The following is an 18,310-nucleotide window of genomic DNA, read 5'->3' on the forward strand; positions in this document are numbered from 1 at the left end:
TTTTGTTTCCGAAATACTATATGACGGGGGCGGGGCATCAAAGTTTTCACTTAAGATTTCCTTCGCGCAATGGACAAAATGCTTAATAACTCTCCTGCACATGCTGCTAAAAATCCAAAACTTCACATGTACATAAAGAGTCTGTACCTGAAGACATCTATATGTTTATATTCAGTTATACACCTTGCGCCAATCAATATCATTTTTTACATTTTGACGTACTGCACGGTGCCCTTTTAACGAATCTGATTGAAAATTGGCTAGAAAAGACTCAAGACATTGATCTTACTCTATCCCTATTTTTGTGACTTTCCTTCGAAGGGCGTGGATATTACGGTGCCGCAGAGTCTGATTATTCTCCGTGGCAACAAAAGTTCCTGCAAAATGATTCAGATGATCCATCTTCTCGAAATTTTTCACTTTGAGGATATTCAGGCCCTGAAGACGGCTGCCAACTTATTTTTGATCGCAGTGGTAGCGCCACCAACTGGTTAAAACAAATACAAATCATTTTCATTGATTTTTTTCTCCGGGCAGGTTAACAAAATCTACCTTACATTTGCTCGGATGAGTGTTTAGGCCTTGAGGATGTCACAATACGAAAGTCTTTCGCCTTCTTCAGAGTGTCACATGATGGTGTCTTGTGGCCCGTCTTTATCAGCTGATGTTCCATGAGGGCGTGACTTGCCTGTCACAAGAATGAAGGCAAGTCACGCCCCCCGCTGTCCGTTCACTCCGCCAAAATGCTGCTCCAGGTGGTAGAGAGGATGAAGGCTCCCTTGTCTCTGTTCATGGTTTTTATGCCTCGCTTGCAGATCTCAATGGCCTCTCTGATCCAGCGCTGTTGTTTGTTCTCTTCGGTGCGGATGACCCTGCCCTTCTCCCGGTCCATGATGTGGTTTTCCCTTTTGCAGTGGTCAGTGATTGCTGATTTGTAATGTTCATGTTGTGCTTGTTCTTTTACTGCTCTGATTTTTCATTTTTTTGACAGGTAAGTCACACCCTCATGGAACATCAGCTGATAAAGACGGGTCTCAAGACACCATCATGCGACACTCTGAAGAAGGCGAAAGACTCGCCGAAACATGTCAGGTAAAAAATTAACCTAAAACATAATTGTCTGCTTTTAATGAATCAGTCAAATATCAATAATAAGAAGACAAAATGAACCTAATACAAATAAATGAATGCTTAATAACTCCCCTGCACATGCTCCTAAAAATCCAAACCTTCACCTGTAAATAAAACGTCCCGACCTGAAGACATCTTAATGTTATTATTTTGTTATACACACAGCGCCGCCAAGTGGAATCAAAAATTTGTTTTTATTTTAATTTTCACGTACTGCACGGTGCCCTTTTGTCGAATCCGACTGAAAATTAGTCAGAAAAGACTCAAGACAATGATCTTACTCTCTGCCGAATTTTGTGACGTTTTGGCAAAAGGCGTGGCTATTACGGTGCTGAAAAGTCCGATTGTACTCTGTGGCAACAAAAGCTCCAGCAACATGACTCAGGTGATCCTATCTTCTCGAAGTTGCACACATTTGAGGATACTTAAGCCCTGAAGACATCTACCAACTTATTTTTCATCGTAGTAGTAGCGCCACCAACTGGTAAAAGCTAATACAAGTTATTTTCTTGGATGTTTTTCTCCGTGCAACTCAACAAGGTCGCCCTCATATATGCTCGGATGACTGTTTCGGCCATGAGGATGTCACAATACGAAATTCGTCCTTTTTCATGAAAAGTTGTGGGAGTGGCATTGCACTGTTCGGCAATAAAACAAAGCTGATTATGAGGTTCTAAATATGAACGACAACTCGTGAAACTTTACACACACATCAGGCCGAGCAAATTTATCAATATTTTATACGTTAGTTGTGCAGCTTTTTTGAAATGGCTCGCCATGGCCCTCGAGAAATGTTCAAAAAAGCAGCCCTGGTTGAGTGTTTCACCTCGCTTTTTGTAAATTTTATGGAGTACAGTGAACCCTCGGTTATCGCGGTTAATGGGGACCGAGACCACCCGCAAAAACTGAAAATCCGCGAAGTAGCGGCGCACCTTCAAAAATGCTTAAAAAAAATATACAATATATATAATAAATATATATATATATATATATATATATATATATATATATATATATATATATATACGGGGGGAGAGAGAGAGACAGAGAGTGAAATTCATGTTATAACAAAAAAAACAAATTATTATTAAAACTTATTATTTTTTTATTCCCCAACCATTCTTTTTGTATTTATTTAATTACTCCGACTTTTACCTGCTGGTACGCCGTCCGGTGTGCCCTGTGAAATGAAAGGTGGCATTCTTTATTTATTTATTCATTTATTCATTCATAACTGACAGCCTCGCGCTCCGCTCGTGCCCGGGCAGAAGAGGTGCTCCAATTCGGCTTCACTGTGACACACGCCCGCCCTCCTCCCCCGGAGCTTCCATTCGGTTAAACTTAGGGGCCGCTTGGCACCGCCCGTGCCCGGGGAAGGTGCTCCTCTTCGGCTTACTGTGACGCGAGCATGCCCTCCTCCTGCGGAGCTTCCATTCGGTTAAACTTAGGGGCCGCTTGGAACCGCCCGTGCCCGGGGAAGGTGCTCCTCTTCGGCTTACTGTGACGCGAGCATGCCCTCCTCCTCCGGAGCTTCCATTCGGTTAAACTTAGGGGCCGCTTGGCACCGCCCGTGCCCGGGGAAGGTGCTCCTCTACGGCTTAACTGCCACGCACGCCGGCCGGAGCTCTGGTACGGTCCGAACCGCGCGAAACGTCGCCACCGATCGTGTCCGGGGGAACGTGCTCTTCTTCGTCCACTCTCCTCTTCGCCCACGCTCTTCTTCGGCGCACGCCGGCCGTCTAACTGCTCCAGCGCCCCGTCGTGCCGCTCGGCGAAACTACAATGCCCCCGAATATTTTTTAGACCCGCGAAGCACTGAACCCGCGAAAGGTGAACCGCGAAGTAGCGAGGGTTCACTGTATGTATAAGACCAAGACCTACAAAAAAGTCTCTTGGAGCAATGAGCTAGGTTTTACAGGAAGTCGGCCATTTTGAATTTACTTAAAAGGGGGCGGGTCACCACAATGGACTTTGTGTAGAAATTATTATTGGGGCCCGGGCAGCGACCGCGGCGAGGTCCCTATTGTTTTTGTAGAAATTATTATTATTATTATTTTTCCGATTGTTCGATCGCATTTTTGACCCCCGAAACATGCACAAAAACTCACCAAACTTGGCAGTCTCATCGGGCATGGCGAAAAATTTGATATTTTAACGTCTAATATGAACAGGAAGTGAGTTATGAATTTTTGAAAGTCCGATTTTTGCCCTTTTTTGCATGTTTACAGGGGTCATTCTTTTGCACCCTGATCCTAAAGGCTTCATCTGATTGCCTTAAAATTCTGTCTGTAGCATCTTAAGACCTGGGACAAACACTGGGGCTAAAAATTTTTGTTTCCGAAATACTATATGACGGGGGCGGGGCTTCAAAGTTTTCACTTAAGATTTCCTTCGCCGCAATGGACAAAATGCTTAATAACTCTCCTGCACGTGCTGCTAAAAATCCAAAACTTCACATGTACATAAAGAGTCGGTACCTGAAGACATCTATATGTTTATATTCAGTTATACACCTTGCGCCAATCAATATCATTTTTTACATTTTGACGTACTGCATGGTGCCCTTTTAACGAATCTGATTGAAAATTGGCTAGAAAAGACTCAAGACATTGATCTTACTCTATCCCTATTTTTGTGACTTTCCTTCGAAGGGCGTGGCTATTACGGTGCCGCAGAGTCTGATTATTCTCCGTGGCAACAAAAGTTCCTGCAAAATGATTCAGATGATCCATCTTCTCGAAATTTTTCACATTTGAGGATATTCAGGCCCTGAAGACGGCTGCCAACTTATTTTTGATCGCAGTGGTAGCGCCACCAACTGGTTAAAACAAATACAAATTATTTTCGTTGATGTTTTTCTCCGGGCAGGTTAACAAAATCTACCTTATATTTGCTCGGATGAGTGTTTAGGCCTTGAGGTTGTCACAATACGAAAGTCTTTCGCCTTCTTCAGAGTGTCACATGATGGTGTCTTGTGACCCGTCTTTATCAGCTGATGTTCCATGAGGGCGTGACTTACCTGTCACGAGAATGAAGGCAAGTCACGCCCCCCGCTGTCCGTTCACTCCGCCAAGATGCTGGTCCAGGTGGTAGAGAGGATGAAGGCTCCCTTGTCTCTGTTCATGGTTTTTATGCCTCGCTTGCAGATCTCAATGGCCTCTCTGATCCAGCGCTGTTGTTTGTTCTCTTCTGTGCGGATGACCCTGCCCTTCTCCCGGTCCATGATGTGGTTTTCCCTTTTGCAGTGGTCAGTGATTGCTGATTTGTAATGTTCATGTTGTGCTTGTTCTTTTACTGCTCTGATTTTTTCATTTTTTTGACAGGTAAGTCACACCCTCATGGAACATCAGCTCAAGACACCATCATGCGACACTCTGAAGAAGGCGAAAGACTCGCCGAAACATGTCAGGTAAAAAATTAACCTAAAACATAATTGTCTGCTTTTAATGAATCAGTCAAATATCAATAATAAGAAGACAAAATGAACCTAATACAAATAAATGAATGCTTAATAACTCCCCTGCACATGCTCCTAAAAATCCAAACCTTCACCTGTAAATAAAACGTCCCGACCTGAAGACATCTTAATGTTATTATTTTGTTATACACACAGCGCCGCCAAGTGGAATCAAAAATTTGTTTTTATTTTAATTTTCACGTACTGCACGGTGCCCTTTTGTCGAATCCGACTGAAAATTAGTCAGAAAAGACTCAAGACAATGATCTTACTCTCTGCCGAATTTTGTGACGTTTTGGCAAAAGGCGTGGCTATTACGGTGCTGAAAAGTCCGATTGTACTCTGTGGCAACAAAAGCTCCGGCAACATGACTCAGATGATCCTATCTTCTCGAATTGTACACATTTGAGGATACTTCAGCCCTGAAGACATCTACCAACTTATTTTACATCGTAGTAGTAGCGCCACCAACTGGTAAAAGCTAATACAAGTTATTTTCTTGGATGTTTTTCTCCGTGCAACTCAACAAGGTCGCCCTCATATATGCTCGGATGACTGTTTCGGCCATGAGGATGTCACAATACGAAATTCGTCCTTTTTCGTGAAAAGTTGTGGGAGTGGCATTGCACTGTTCGGCAATAAAACAAAGCTGATTATGAGGTTCTAAATATGAACGACAACTCGTAAAACTTTACACACACATCAGGCCGAGCAAATTTATCAATATTTTATACGTTAGTTGTGCAGCTTTTTTGAAATGGCTCGCCATGGCCCTCGAGAAATGTTAAAAAAAGCAGCTCTGGTTGAGTGTTTCACCTCGCTTTTTGTAAATTTTATGGAGTACAGTGAACCCTCGGTTATCGCGGTTAATGGGGACCGAGACCACCCGCGAAAACTGAAAATCCGCGAAGTAGCGGTGCACCTTCAAAAATGCTTAAAAAAAATATACAATATATATAATAAATATATATATATATATATATATATATATACGGGGAGAGAGAGAGTGAAATTCATGTTATAACAAAAAAACCAAATTATTATTAAAACGTATTATTTTTTTATTCCCCAGCCATTCTTTTTGTATTTATTTAATTACTCCGACTTTTACCTGCTGGTACGCCGTCCGGTGTGCCCTGTGAAATGAAAGGTGGCATTCTTTATTTATTTATTCATTTATTCATTCATAACTGACAGCCTCGCGCTCCGCTCGTGCCCGGGCAGAAGAGGTGCTCCAATTTGGCTTAACTGTGACACACGCCCGCCCTCCTCCCCCGGAGCTTCCATTCGGTTAAACTTAGGGGCCGCTTGGCACCGCCCGTGCCCGGGGAAGGTGCTCCTCTTCGGCTTACTGTGACGTGAGCATGCCCTCCTCCTCCGGAGCTTCCATTCGGTTAAACTTAGGGGCCGCTTGGAACCGCCCGTGCCCGGGGAAGGTGCTCCTCTACGGCTTAACTGCCACGCACGCCGGCCGGAGCTCTGGTACGGTCCGAACCGCGCGAAACGTCGGCACTGATCGTGTCCGGGGGAACGTGCTCTTCTTCGTCCACTCTCCTCTTCGCCCACGCTCTTCTTTGGCGCACGCCGGCCGTCTAATCTCTCCAGCGACCCGTCGTGCCGCTCGGCGAAACTACAATGCCCCCGAATATTTTTTAGACCCGCGAAGTACTGAACCCGCGAAAGGTGAACCGCGAAGTAGCGAGGGTTCACTGTATGTATAAGACCAAGACCTACAAAAAAGTCTCTTGGAGCAATGAGCTAGGTTTTACAGGAAGTCGGCCATTTTGAATTTACTTAAAAGGGGGCGGGTCACCACAATGGACTTTGTGTCGAAATTATTATTGGGGCCCGAGCAGCGACCGCGGCGAGGTCCCTATTGTTTTTGTAGAAAACATTATTACTTTTATTATTATTATTATTATTATTATTAGGGCCTGAGCAGCGACCGCTGCGAAGTCCCTATTGTTTTTGTAGAAATTATTATTATTATTATTTTTCCGATTGTTCGATCGCATTTTTGACCCCCGAAACATGCACAAAAACTCACCAAACTTGGCAGTCTCATCGGGCATGGCGAAAAATTTGATATTTTAACGTCTAATATGAACAGGAAGTGAGTTATGAATTTTTGAAAGTCCGACTTTTGCCCTTTTTTGCATGTTTACAGGGGTCATTCTTTTGCACCCTGATCCTAAAGGCTTCATCTGATTGCCTTAAAATTCTGTCTGTAGCATCTGAAGACCTGGGACAAACACTGGGGCTAAAATTTTTTGTTTCCGAAATACTATATGACGGGGGCGGGGCTTCAAAGTTTTCACTTAAGATTTCCTTCGCCGCAATGGACAAAATGCTTAATAACTCTCCTGCACATGCTGCTAAAAATCCAAAACTTCACATGTACATAAAGAGTCTGTACCTGAAGACATCTATATGTTTATATTCAGTTATACACCTTGCGCCAATCAATATCATTTTTTACATTTTGACGTACTGCACGTTGCCCTTTTAACGAATCTGATTGAAAATTGGCTAGAAAAGACTCAAGACATTGATCTTACTCTATCCCTATTTTTGTGACTTTCCTTCGAAGGGCGTGGCTATTACGGTGCCGCAGAGTCTGATTATTCTCCGTGGCAACAAAAGTTCCTGCAAAATGATTCAGATGATCCATCTTCTCGAAATTTTTCACATTTGAGGATATTCAGGCCCTGAAGACGGCTGCCAACTTATTTTTGATCGCAGTGGTAGCGCCACCAACTGGTTAAAACAAATACAAATTATTTTCGTTGATGTTTTTCTCCGGGCATGTTAACAAAATCTACCTTATATTTGCTCGGATGAGTGTTTAGGCCTTGAGCATGTCACAATACGAAAGTCTTTCGCCTTCTTCAGAGTGTCACATGATGGTGTCTTGTGACCCGTCTTTATCAGCTGATGTTCCATGAGGGCGTGACTTACCTGTCACAAGAATGAAGGCAAGTCACGCCCCCCGCTGTCCGTTCACTCCGCCAAAATGCTGCTCCAGGTGGTAGAGAGGATGAAGGCTCCCTTGTCTCTGTTCATGGTTTTTATGCCTCGCTTGCAGATCTCAATGGCCTCTCTGATCCAGCGCTGTTGTTTGTTCTCTTCGGTGCGGATGACCCTGCCCTTCTCCCGGTCCATGATGTGGTTTTCCCTTTTGCAGTGGTCAGTGATTGCTGATTTGTAATGTTCATGTTGTGCTTGTTCTTTTACTGCTCTGATTTTTCATTTTTTTGACAGGTAAGTCACACCCTCATGGAACATCAGCTGATAAAGACGGGTCTCAAGACACCATCATGCGACACTCTGAAGAAGGCGAAAGACTCGCCGAAACATGTCAGGTAAAAAATTAACCTAAAACATAATTGTCTGCTTTTAATGAATCAGTCAAATATCAATAATAAGAAGACAAAATGAACCTAATACAAATAAATGAATGCTTAATAACTCCCCTGCACATGCTCCTAAAAATCCAAACCTTCACCTGTAAATAAAACGTCCCGACCTGAAGACATCTTAATGTTATTATTTTGTTATACACACAGTGCCGCCAAGTGGAATCAAAAATTTGTTTTTATTTTAATTTTCACGTACTGCACGGTGCCCTTTCGACGAATCCGACTGAAAATTAGTCAGAAAAGACTCAAGACAATGATCTTACTCTCTGCCGAATTTTGTGACGTTTTGGCAAAAGGCGTGGCTATTACGGTGCTGAAAAGTCCGATTGTACTCTGTGGCAACAAAAGCTCCAGCAACATGACTCAGGTGATCCTATCTTCTCGAAGTTGCACACATTTGAGGATACTTAAGCCCTGAAGACATCTACCAACTTATTTTTCATCGTAGTAGTAGCGCCACCAACTGGTAAAAGCTAATACAAGTTATTTTCTTGGATGTTTTTCTCCGTGCAACTCAACAAGGTCGCCCTCATATATGCTCGGATGACTGTTTCGGCCATGAGGATGTCACAATACGAAATCCGTCCTTTTTCATGAAAAGTTGTGGGAGTGGCATTGCACTGTTCGGCAATAAAACAAAGCTGATTATGAGGTTCTAAATATGAACGACAACTCGTGAAACTTTACACACACATCAGGCCGAGCAAATTTATCAATATTTTATACGTTAGTTGTGCAGCTTTTTTGAAATGGCTCGCCATGGCCCTCGAGAAATGTTCAAAAAAGCAGCCCTGGTTGAGTGTTTCACCTCGCTTTTTGTAAATTTTATGGAGTACAGTGAACCCTCGGTTATCGCGGTTAATGGGGACCGAGACCACCCGCAAAAACTGAAAATCCGCGAAGTAGCGGCGCACCTTCAAAAATGCTTAAAAAAAATATACAATATATATAATAAATATATAATATATATATATATATATATATATATATATATATACGGGGGGAGAGAGAGAGACAGAGAGTGAAATTCATGTTATAACAAAAAAAACAAATTATTATTAAAACTTATTATTTTTTTATTCCCCAACCATTCTTTTTGTATTTATTTAATTACTCCGACTTTTACCTGCTGGTACGCCGTCCGGTGTGCCCTGTGAAATGAAAGGTGGCATTCTTTATTTATTTATTCATTTATTCATTCATAACTGACAGCCTCGCGCTCCGCTCGTGCCCGGGCAGAAGAGGTGCTCCAATTCGGCTTCACTGTGACACACGCCCGCCCTCCTCCCCCGGAGCTTCCATTCGGTTAAACTTAGGGGCCGCTTGGCACCGCCCGTGCCCGGGGAAGGTGCTCCTCTTCGGCTTACTGTGACGCGAGCATGCCCTCCTCCTGCGGAGCTTCCATTCGGTTAAACTTAGGGGCCGCTTGGAACCGCCCGTGCCCGGGGAAAGTGCTCCTCTTCGGCTTACTGTGACGCGAGCATGCCCTCCTCCTCCGGAGCTTCCATTCGGTTAAACTTAGGGGCCGCTTGGCACCGCCCGTGCCCGGGGAAGGTGCTCCTCTACGGCTTAACTGCCACGCACGCCGGCCGGAGCTCTGGTACGGTCCGAACCGCGCGAAACGTCGCCACCGATCGTGTCCGGGGGAACGTGCTCTTCTTCGTCCACTCTCCTCTTCGCCCACGCTCTTCTTCGGCGCACGCCGGCCGTCTAACTGCTCCAGCGCCCCGTCGTGCCGCTCGGCGAAACTACAATGCCCCCGAATATTTTTTAGACCCGCGAAGCACTGAACCCGCGAAAGGTGAACCGCGAAGTAGCGAGGGTTCACTGTATGTATAAGACCAAGACCTACAAAAAAGTCTCTTGGAGCAATGAGCTAGGTTTTACAGGAAGTCGGCCATTTTGAATTTACTTAAAAGGGGGCGGGTCACCACAATGGACTTTGTGTAGAAATTATTATTGGGGCCCGAGCAGCGACCGCGGCGAGGTCCCTATTGTTTTTGTAGAAATTATTATTATTATTATTTTTCCGATTGTTCGATCGCATTTTTGACCCCCGAAACATGCACAAAAACTCACCAAACTTGGCAGTCTCATCGGGCATGGCGAAAAATTTGATATTTTAACGTCTAATATGAACAGGAAGTGAGTTATGAATTTTTGAAAGTCCGATTTTTGCCCTTTTTTGCATGTTTACAGGGGTCATTCTTTTGCACCCTTATCCTAAAGGCTTCATCTGATTGCCTTAAAATTCTGTCTGTAGCATCTTAAGACCTGGGACAAACACTGGGGCTAAAAATTTTTGTTTCCGAAATACTATATGACGGGGGCGGGGCTTCAAAGTTTTCACTTAAGATTTCCTTCGCCGCAATGGACAAAATGCTTAATAACTCTCCTGCACGTGCTGCTAAAAATCCAAAACTTCACATGTACATAAAGAGTCGGTACCTGAAGACATCTATATGTTTATATTCAGTTATACACCTTGCGCCAATCAATATCATTTTTTACATTTTGACGTACTGCACGGTGCCCTTTTAACGAATCTGATTGAAAATTGGCTAGAAAAGACTCAAGACATTGATCTTACTCTATCCCTATTTTTGTGACTTTCCTTCGAAGGGCGTGGCTATTACGGTGCCGCAGAGTCTGATTATTCTCCGTGGCAACAAAAGTTCCTGCAAAATGATTCAGATGATCCATCTTCTCGAAATTTTTCACATTTGAGGATATTCAGGCCCTGAAGACGGCTGCCAACTTATTTTTGATCGCAGTGGTAGCGCCACCAACTGGTTAAAACAAATACAAATTATTTTCGTTGATGTTTTTCTCCGGGCATGTTAACAAAATCTACCTTATATTTGCTCGGATGAGTGTTTAGGCCTTGAGCATGTCACAATACGAAAGTCTTTCGCCTTCTTCAGAGTGTCACATGATGGTGTCTTGTGACCCGTCTTTATCAGCTGATGTTCCATGAGGGCGTGACTTACCTGTCACAAGAATGAAGGCAAGTCACGCCCCCCGCTGTCCGTTCACTCCGCCAAAATGCTGCTCCAGGTGGTAGAGAGGATGAAGGCTCCCTTGTCTCTGTTCATGGTTTTTATGCCTCGCTTGCAGATCTCAATGGCCTCTCTGATCCAGCGCTGTTGTTTGTTCTCTTCGGTGCGGATGACCCTGCCCTTCTCCCGGTCCATGATGTGGTTTTCCCTTTTGCAGTGGTCAGTGATTGCTGATTTGTAATGTTCATGTTGTGCTTGTTCTTTTACTGCTCTGATTTTTCATTTTTTTGACAGGTAAGTCACACCCTCATGGAACATCAGCTGATAAAGACGGGTCTCAAGACACCATCATGCGACACTCTGAAGAAGGCGAAAGACTCGCCGAAACATGTCAGGTAAAAAATTAACCTAAAACATAATTGTCTGCTTTTAATGAATCAGTCAAATATCAATAATAAGAAGACAAAATGAACCTAATACAAATAAATGAATGCTTAATAACTCCCCTGCACATGCTCCTAAAAATCCAAACCTTCACCTGTAAATAAAACGTCCCGACCTGAAGACATCTTAATGTTATTATTTTGTTATACACACAGTGCCGCCAAGTGGAATCAAAAATTTGTTTTTATTTTAATTTTCACGTACTGCACGGTGCCCTTTCGACGAATCCGACTGAAAATTAGTCAGAAAAGACTCAAGACAATGATCTTACTCTCTGCCGAATTTTGTGACGTTTTGGCAAAAGGCGTGGCTATTACGGTGCTGAAAAGTCCGATTGTACTCTGTGGCAACAAAAGCTCCAGCAACATGACTCAGGTGATCCTATCTTCTCGAAGTTGCACACATTTGAGGATACTTAAGCCCTGAAGACATCTACCAACTTATTTTTCATCGTAGTAGTAGCGCCACCAACTGGTAAAAGCTAATACAAGTTATTTTCTTGGATGTTTTTCTCCGTGCAACTCAACAAGGTCGCCCTCATATATGCTCGGATGACTGTTTCGGCCATGAGGATGTCACAATACGAAATCCGTCCTTTTTCATGAAAAGTTGTGGGAGTGGCATTGCACTGTTCGGCAATAAAACAAAGCTGATTATGAGGTTCTAAATATGAACGACAACTCGTGAAACTTTACACACACATCAGGCCGAGCAAATTTATCAATATTTTATACGTTAGTTGTGCAGCTTTTTTGAAATGGCTCGCCATGGCCCTCGAGAAATGTTCAAAAAAGCAGCCCTGGTTGAGTGTTTCACCTCGCTTTTTGTAAATTTTATGGAGTACAGTGAACCCTCGGTTATCGCGGTTAATGGGGACCGAGACCACCCGCAAAAACTGAAAATCCGCGAAGTAGCGGCGCACCTTCAAAAATGCTTAAAAAAAATATACAATATATATAATAAATATATAAATATATATATATATATATATATATATATATATATATATACGGGGGGAGAGAGAGAGACAGAGAGTGAAATTCATGTTATAACAAAAAAAACAAATTATTATTAAAACTTATTATTTTTTTATTCCCCAACCATTCTTTTTGTATTTATTTAATTACTCCGACTTTTACCTGCTGGTACGCCGTCCGGTGTGCCCTGTGAAATGAAAGGTGGCATTCTTTATTTATTTATTCATTTATTCATTCATAACTGACAGCCTCGCGCTCCGCTCGTGCCCGGGCAGAAGAGGTGCTCCAATTCGGCTTCACTGTGACACACGCCCGCCCTCCTCCCCCGGAGCTTCCATTCGGTTAAACTTAGGGGCCGCTTGGCACCGCCCGTGCCCGGGGAAGGTGCTCCTCTTCGGCTTACTGTGACGCGAGCATGCCCTCCTCCTGCGGAGCTTCCATTCGGTTAAACTTAGGGGCCGCTTGGAACCGCCCGTGCCCGGGGAAAGTGCTCCTCTTCGGCTTACTGTGACGCGAGCATGCCCTCCTCCTCCGGAGCTTCCATTCGGTTAAACTTAGGGGCCGCTTGGCACCGCCCGTGCCCGGGGAAGGTGCTCCTCTACGGCTTAACTGCCACGCACGCCGGCCGGAGCTCTGGTACGGTCCGAACCGCGCGAAACGTCGCCACCGATCGTGTCCGGGGGAACGTGCTCTTCTTCGTCCACTCTCCTCTTCGCCCACGCTCTTCTTCGGCGCACGCCGGCCGTCTAACTGCTCCAGCGCCCCGTCGTGCCGCTCGGCGAAACTACAATGCCCCCGAATATTTTTTAGACCCGCGAAGCACTGAACCCGCGAAAGGTGAACCGCGAAGTAGCGAGGGTTCACTGTATGTATAAGACCAAGACCTACAAAAAAGTCTCTTGGAGCAATGAGCTAGGTTTTACAGGAAGTCGGCCATTTTGAATTTACTTAAAAGGGGGCGGGTCACCACAATGGACTTTGTGTAGAAATTATTATTGGGGCCCGAGCAGCGACCGCGGCGAGGTCCCTATTGTTTTTGTAGAAATTATTATTATTATTATTTTTCCGATTGTTCGATCGCATTTTTGACCCCCGAAACATGCACAAAAACTCACCAAACTTGGCAGTCTCATCGGGCATGGCGAAAAATTTGATATTTTAACGTCTAATATGAACAGGAAGTGAGTTATGAATTTTTGAAAGTCCGATTTTTGCCCTTTTTTGCATGTTTACAGGGGTCATTCTTTTGCACCCTTATCCTAAAGGCTTCATCTGATTGCCTTAAAATTCTGTCTGTAGCATCTTAAGACCTGGGACAAACACTGGGGCTAAAAATTTTTGTTTCCGAAATACTATATGACGGGGGCGGGGCTTCAAAGTTTTCACTTAAGATTTCCTTCGCCGCAATGGACAAAATGCTTAATAACTCTCCTGCACGTGCTGCTAAAAATCCAAAACTTCACATGTACATAAAGAGTCGGTACCTGAAGACATCTATATGTTTATATTCAGTTATACACCTTGCGCCAATCAATATCATTTTTTACATTTTGACGTACTGCACGGTGCCCTTTTAACGAATCTGATTGAAAATTGGCTAGAAAAGACTCAAGACATTGATCTTACTCTATCCCTATTTTTGTGACTTTCCTTCGAAGGGCGTGGCTATTACGGTGCCGCAGAGTCTGATTATTCTCCGTGGCAACAAAAGTTCCTGCAAAATGATTCAGATGATCCATCTTCTCGAAATTTTTCACATTTGAGGATATTCAGGCCCTGAAGACGGCTGCCAACTTATTTTTGATCGCAGTGGTAGCGCCACCAACTGGTTAAAACAAATACAAATTATTTTCGTTGATGTTTTTCTCCGGGCAGGTTAACAAAATCTACCTTATATTTGCTTGGATGAGTGTTTAGGCCTTGAGGATGTCACAATACGAAAGTCTTTCGCCTTCTTCAGAGTGTCACATGATGGTGTCTTGTGACCCGTCTTTATCAGCTGATGTTCCATGAGGGCGTGACTTACCTGTCACGAGAATGAAGGCAAGTCACGCCCCCCGCTGTCCGTTCACTCCGCCAAGATGCTGGTCCAGGTGGTAGAGAGGATGAAGGCTCCCTTGTCTCTGTTCATGGTTTTTATGCCTCGCTTGCAGATCTCAATGGCCTCTCTGATCCAGCGCTGTTGTTTGTTCTCTTCTGTGCGGATGACCCTGCCCTTCTCCCGGTCCATGATGTGGTTTTCCCTTTTGCAGTGGTCAGTGATTGCTGATTTGTAATGTTCATGTTGTGCTTGTTCTTTTACTGCTCTGATTTTTTTCATTTTTTTGACAGGTAAGTCACACCCTCATGGAACATCAGCTCAAGACACCATCATGCGACACTCTGAAGAAGGCGAAAGACTCGCCGAAACATGTCAGTGAAAAAATTAACCTAAAACATAATTGTCTGCTTTTAATGAATCAGTCAAATATCAATAATAAGAAGACAAAATGAACCTAATACAAATAAATGAATGCTTAATAACTCCCCTGCACATGCTCCTAAAAATCCAAACCTTCACCTGTAAATAAAACGTCCCGACCTGAAGACATCTTAATGTTATTATTTTGTTATACACACAGCGCCGCCAAGTGGAATCAAAAATTTGTTTTTATTTTAATTTTCACGTACTGCACGGTGCCCTTTTGTCGAATCCGACTGAAAATTAGTCAGAAAAGACTCAAGACAATGATCTTACTCTCTGCCGAATTTTGTGACGTTTTGGCAAAAGGCGTGGCTATTACGGTGCTGAAAAGTCCGATTGTACTCTGTGGCAACAAAAGCTCCGGCAACATGACTCAGATGATCCTATCTTCTCGAATTGTACACATTTGAGGATACTTCAGCCCTGAAGACATCTACCAACTTATTTTACATCGTAGTAGTAGCGCCACCAACTGGTAAAAGCTAATACAAGTTATTTTCTTGGATGTTTTTCTCCGTGCAACTCAACAAGGTCGCCCTCATATATGCTCGGATGACTGTTTCGGCCATGAGGATGTCAAGTCAAGTCAAGTCAAGTCAAGTCAAGTCAATTTTATTTGTATAGCCCTTAATCACAGACAGTCTCAAAGGGCTTTACATAGCCACAATCGACATCCCCGATCTTAACCCCCAGGAGGGCAAGGAAAAACTCACAAAACCTCATTAGGGGAAAAGTGAGAAACCTTGAGAAGGGACCACAGATGGGGGAATCCCCCTTCCAGGATGACCAGGCTGCAATGGATGCCAACTGGGCAACATTTGGCACATACAATGATGCTATGCAATAATAGATGAGATAATATAAGAGTCAATTGAATGAAGTGCTGCAGGAAGATGACTTCAGTGGAGTGGGTCCTCATCCAGGGCCGTAATATCCATGGCAGCATATCCGAAGATGAGCCTTCGATCTTGTACCGGTCAGTTGGTGTAAATTCAGTACAGCCACTTCCAAGTGAATCGCCATCACCTAATTCGGGGAATTGGGAACAGAAAAGAAAGAACAGAAATAGCAAACAGGCCAACAAGTAGTTCAATGAAGTGCTGAAATATAAGGAAATCAGAAAAGGCGCTGCATGAAGACGACTTCACAATACGAAATTCGTCCTTTTTCGTGAAAAGTTGTGGGAGTGGCATTGCACTGTTCGGCAATAAAACAAAGCTGATTATGAGGTTCTAAATATGAACGACAACTCGTAAAACTTTACACACACATCAGGCCGAGCAAATTTATCAATATTTTATACGTTAGTTGTGCAGCTTTTTTGAAATGGCTCGCCATGGCCCTCGAGAAATGTTAAAAAAAGCAGCTCTGGTTGAGTGTTTCACCTCGCTTTTTGTAAATTTTATGGAGTACAGTGAACCCTCGGTTATCGCGGTTAATGGGGACCGAGACCACCCGCGAAAACTGAAAATCCGCGAAGTAGCGGTGCACCTTCAAAAATGCTTAAAAAAAATATACAATATATATAATAAACATATATATATATATATATATATATACGGGGAGAGAGAGAGTGAAATTCATGTTATAACAAAAAAACCAAATTATTATTAAAACGTATTATTTTTTTATTCCCCAGCCATTCTTTTTGTATTTATTTAATTACTCCGACTTTTACCTGCTGGTACGCCGTCCGGTGTGCCCTGTGAAATGAAAGGTGGCATTCTTTATTTATTTATTCATTTATTCATTCATAACTGACAGCCTCGCGCTCCGCTCGTGCCCGGGCAGAAGAGGTGCTCCAATTTGGCTTAACTGTGACACACGCCCGCCCTCCTCCCCCGGAGCTTCCATTCGGTTAAACTTAGGGGCCGCTTGGCACCGCCCGTGCCCGGGGAAGGTGCTCCTCTTCGGCTTACTGTGACGTGAGCATGCCCTCCTCCTCCGGAGCTTCCATTCGGTTAAACTTAGGGGCCGCTTGGAACCGCCCGTGCCCGGGGAAGGTGCTCCTCTACGGCTTAACTGCCACGCACGCCGGCCGGAGCTCTGGTACGGTCCGAACCGCGCGAAACGTCGGCACCGATCGTGTCCGGGGGAACGTGCTCTTCTTCGTCCACTCTCCTCTTCGCCCACGCTCTTCTTTGGCGCACGCCGGCCGTCTAATCTCTCCAGCGACCCGTCGTGCCGCTCGGCGAAACTACAATGCCCCCGAATATTTTTTAGACCCGCGAAGCACTGAACCCGCGAAAGGTGAACCGCGAAGTAGCGAGGGTTCACTGTATGTATAAGACCAAGACCTACAAAAAAGTCTCTTGGAGCAATGAGCTAGGTTTTACAGGAAGTCGGCCATTTTGAATTTACTTAAAAGGGGGCGGGTCACCACAATGGACTTTGTGTCGAAATTATTATTGGGGCCCGAGCAGCGACCGCGGCGAGGTCCCTATTGTTTTTGTAGAAAACATTATTACTTTTATTATTATTATTATTATTATTATTAGGGCCTGAGCAGCGACCGCTGCGAAGTCCCTATTGTTTTTGTAGAAATTATTATTATTATTATTTTTGCGATTGTTCGATCGCATTTTTGACCCCCGAAACATGCACAAAAACTCACCAAACTTGGCAGTCTCATCGGGCATGGCGAAAAATTTGATATTTTAACGTCTAATATGAATAGGAAGTGAGTTATGAATTTTTGAAAGTCCGACTTTTGCCCTTTTTTGCATGTTTACAGGGGTCATTCTTTTGCACCCTGATCCTAAAGGCTTCATCTGATTGCCTTAAAATTCTGTCTGTAGCATCTGAAGACCTGGGACAAACACTGGGGCTAAAATTTTTTGTTTCCGAAATACTATATGACGGGGGCGGGGCTTCAAAGTTTTCACTTAAGATTTCCTTCGCCGCAATGGACAAAATGCTTAATAACTCTCCTGCACATGCTGCTAAAAATCCAAAACTTCACATGTACATAAAGAGTCTGTACCTGAAGACATCTATATGTTTATATTCAGTTATACACCTTGCGCCAATCAATATAATTTTTTACATTTTGACGTACTGCACGGTGCCCTTTTAACGAATCTGATTGAAAATTGGCTAGAAAAGACTCAAGACATTGATCTTACTCTATCCCTATTTTTATGACTTTCCTTCAAAGGGCGTGGCTATTACGGTGCCGCAGAGTCTGATTATTCTCCGTGGCAAAAAAAGTTCCTGCAAAATGATTCAGATGATCCATCTTCTGGAAATCTTTCACATTTGAGGATATTCAGGCCCTGAAGACGGCTGCCAACTTATTTTTGATCGCAGTGGTAGCGCCACCAACTGGTTAAAACAAATACAAATTATTTTCGTTGATGTTTTTCTCCGGGCAGGTGAACAAAATCTACCTTATATTTGCTCGGATGAGTGTTTAGGCC

This window comes from Idiotropiscis lumnitzeri, unplaced genomic scaffold (genome assembly GCF_059441095.1).
Source record: "Idiotropiscis lumnitzeri isolate Australia: NSW breed Sydney's pygmy pipehorse unplaced genomic scaffold, RoL_Ilum_1.0 HiC_scaffold_45, whole genome shotgun sequence".
Classification (NCBI taxonomy): Eukaryota; Metazoa; Chordata; class Actinopteri; order Syngnathiformes; family Syngnathidae; genus Idiotropiscis; species Idiotropiscis lumnitzeri.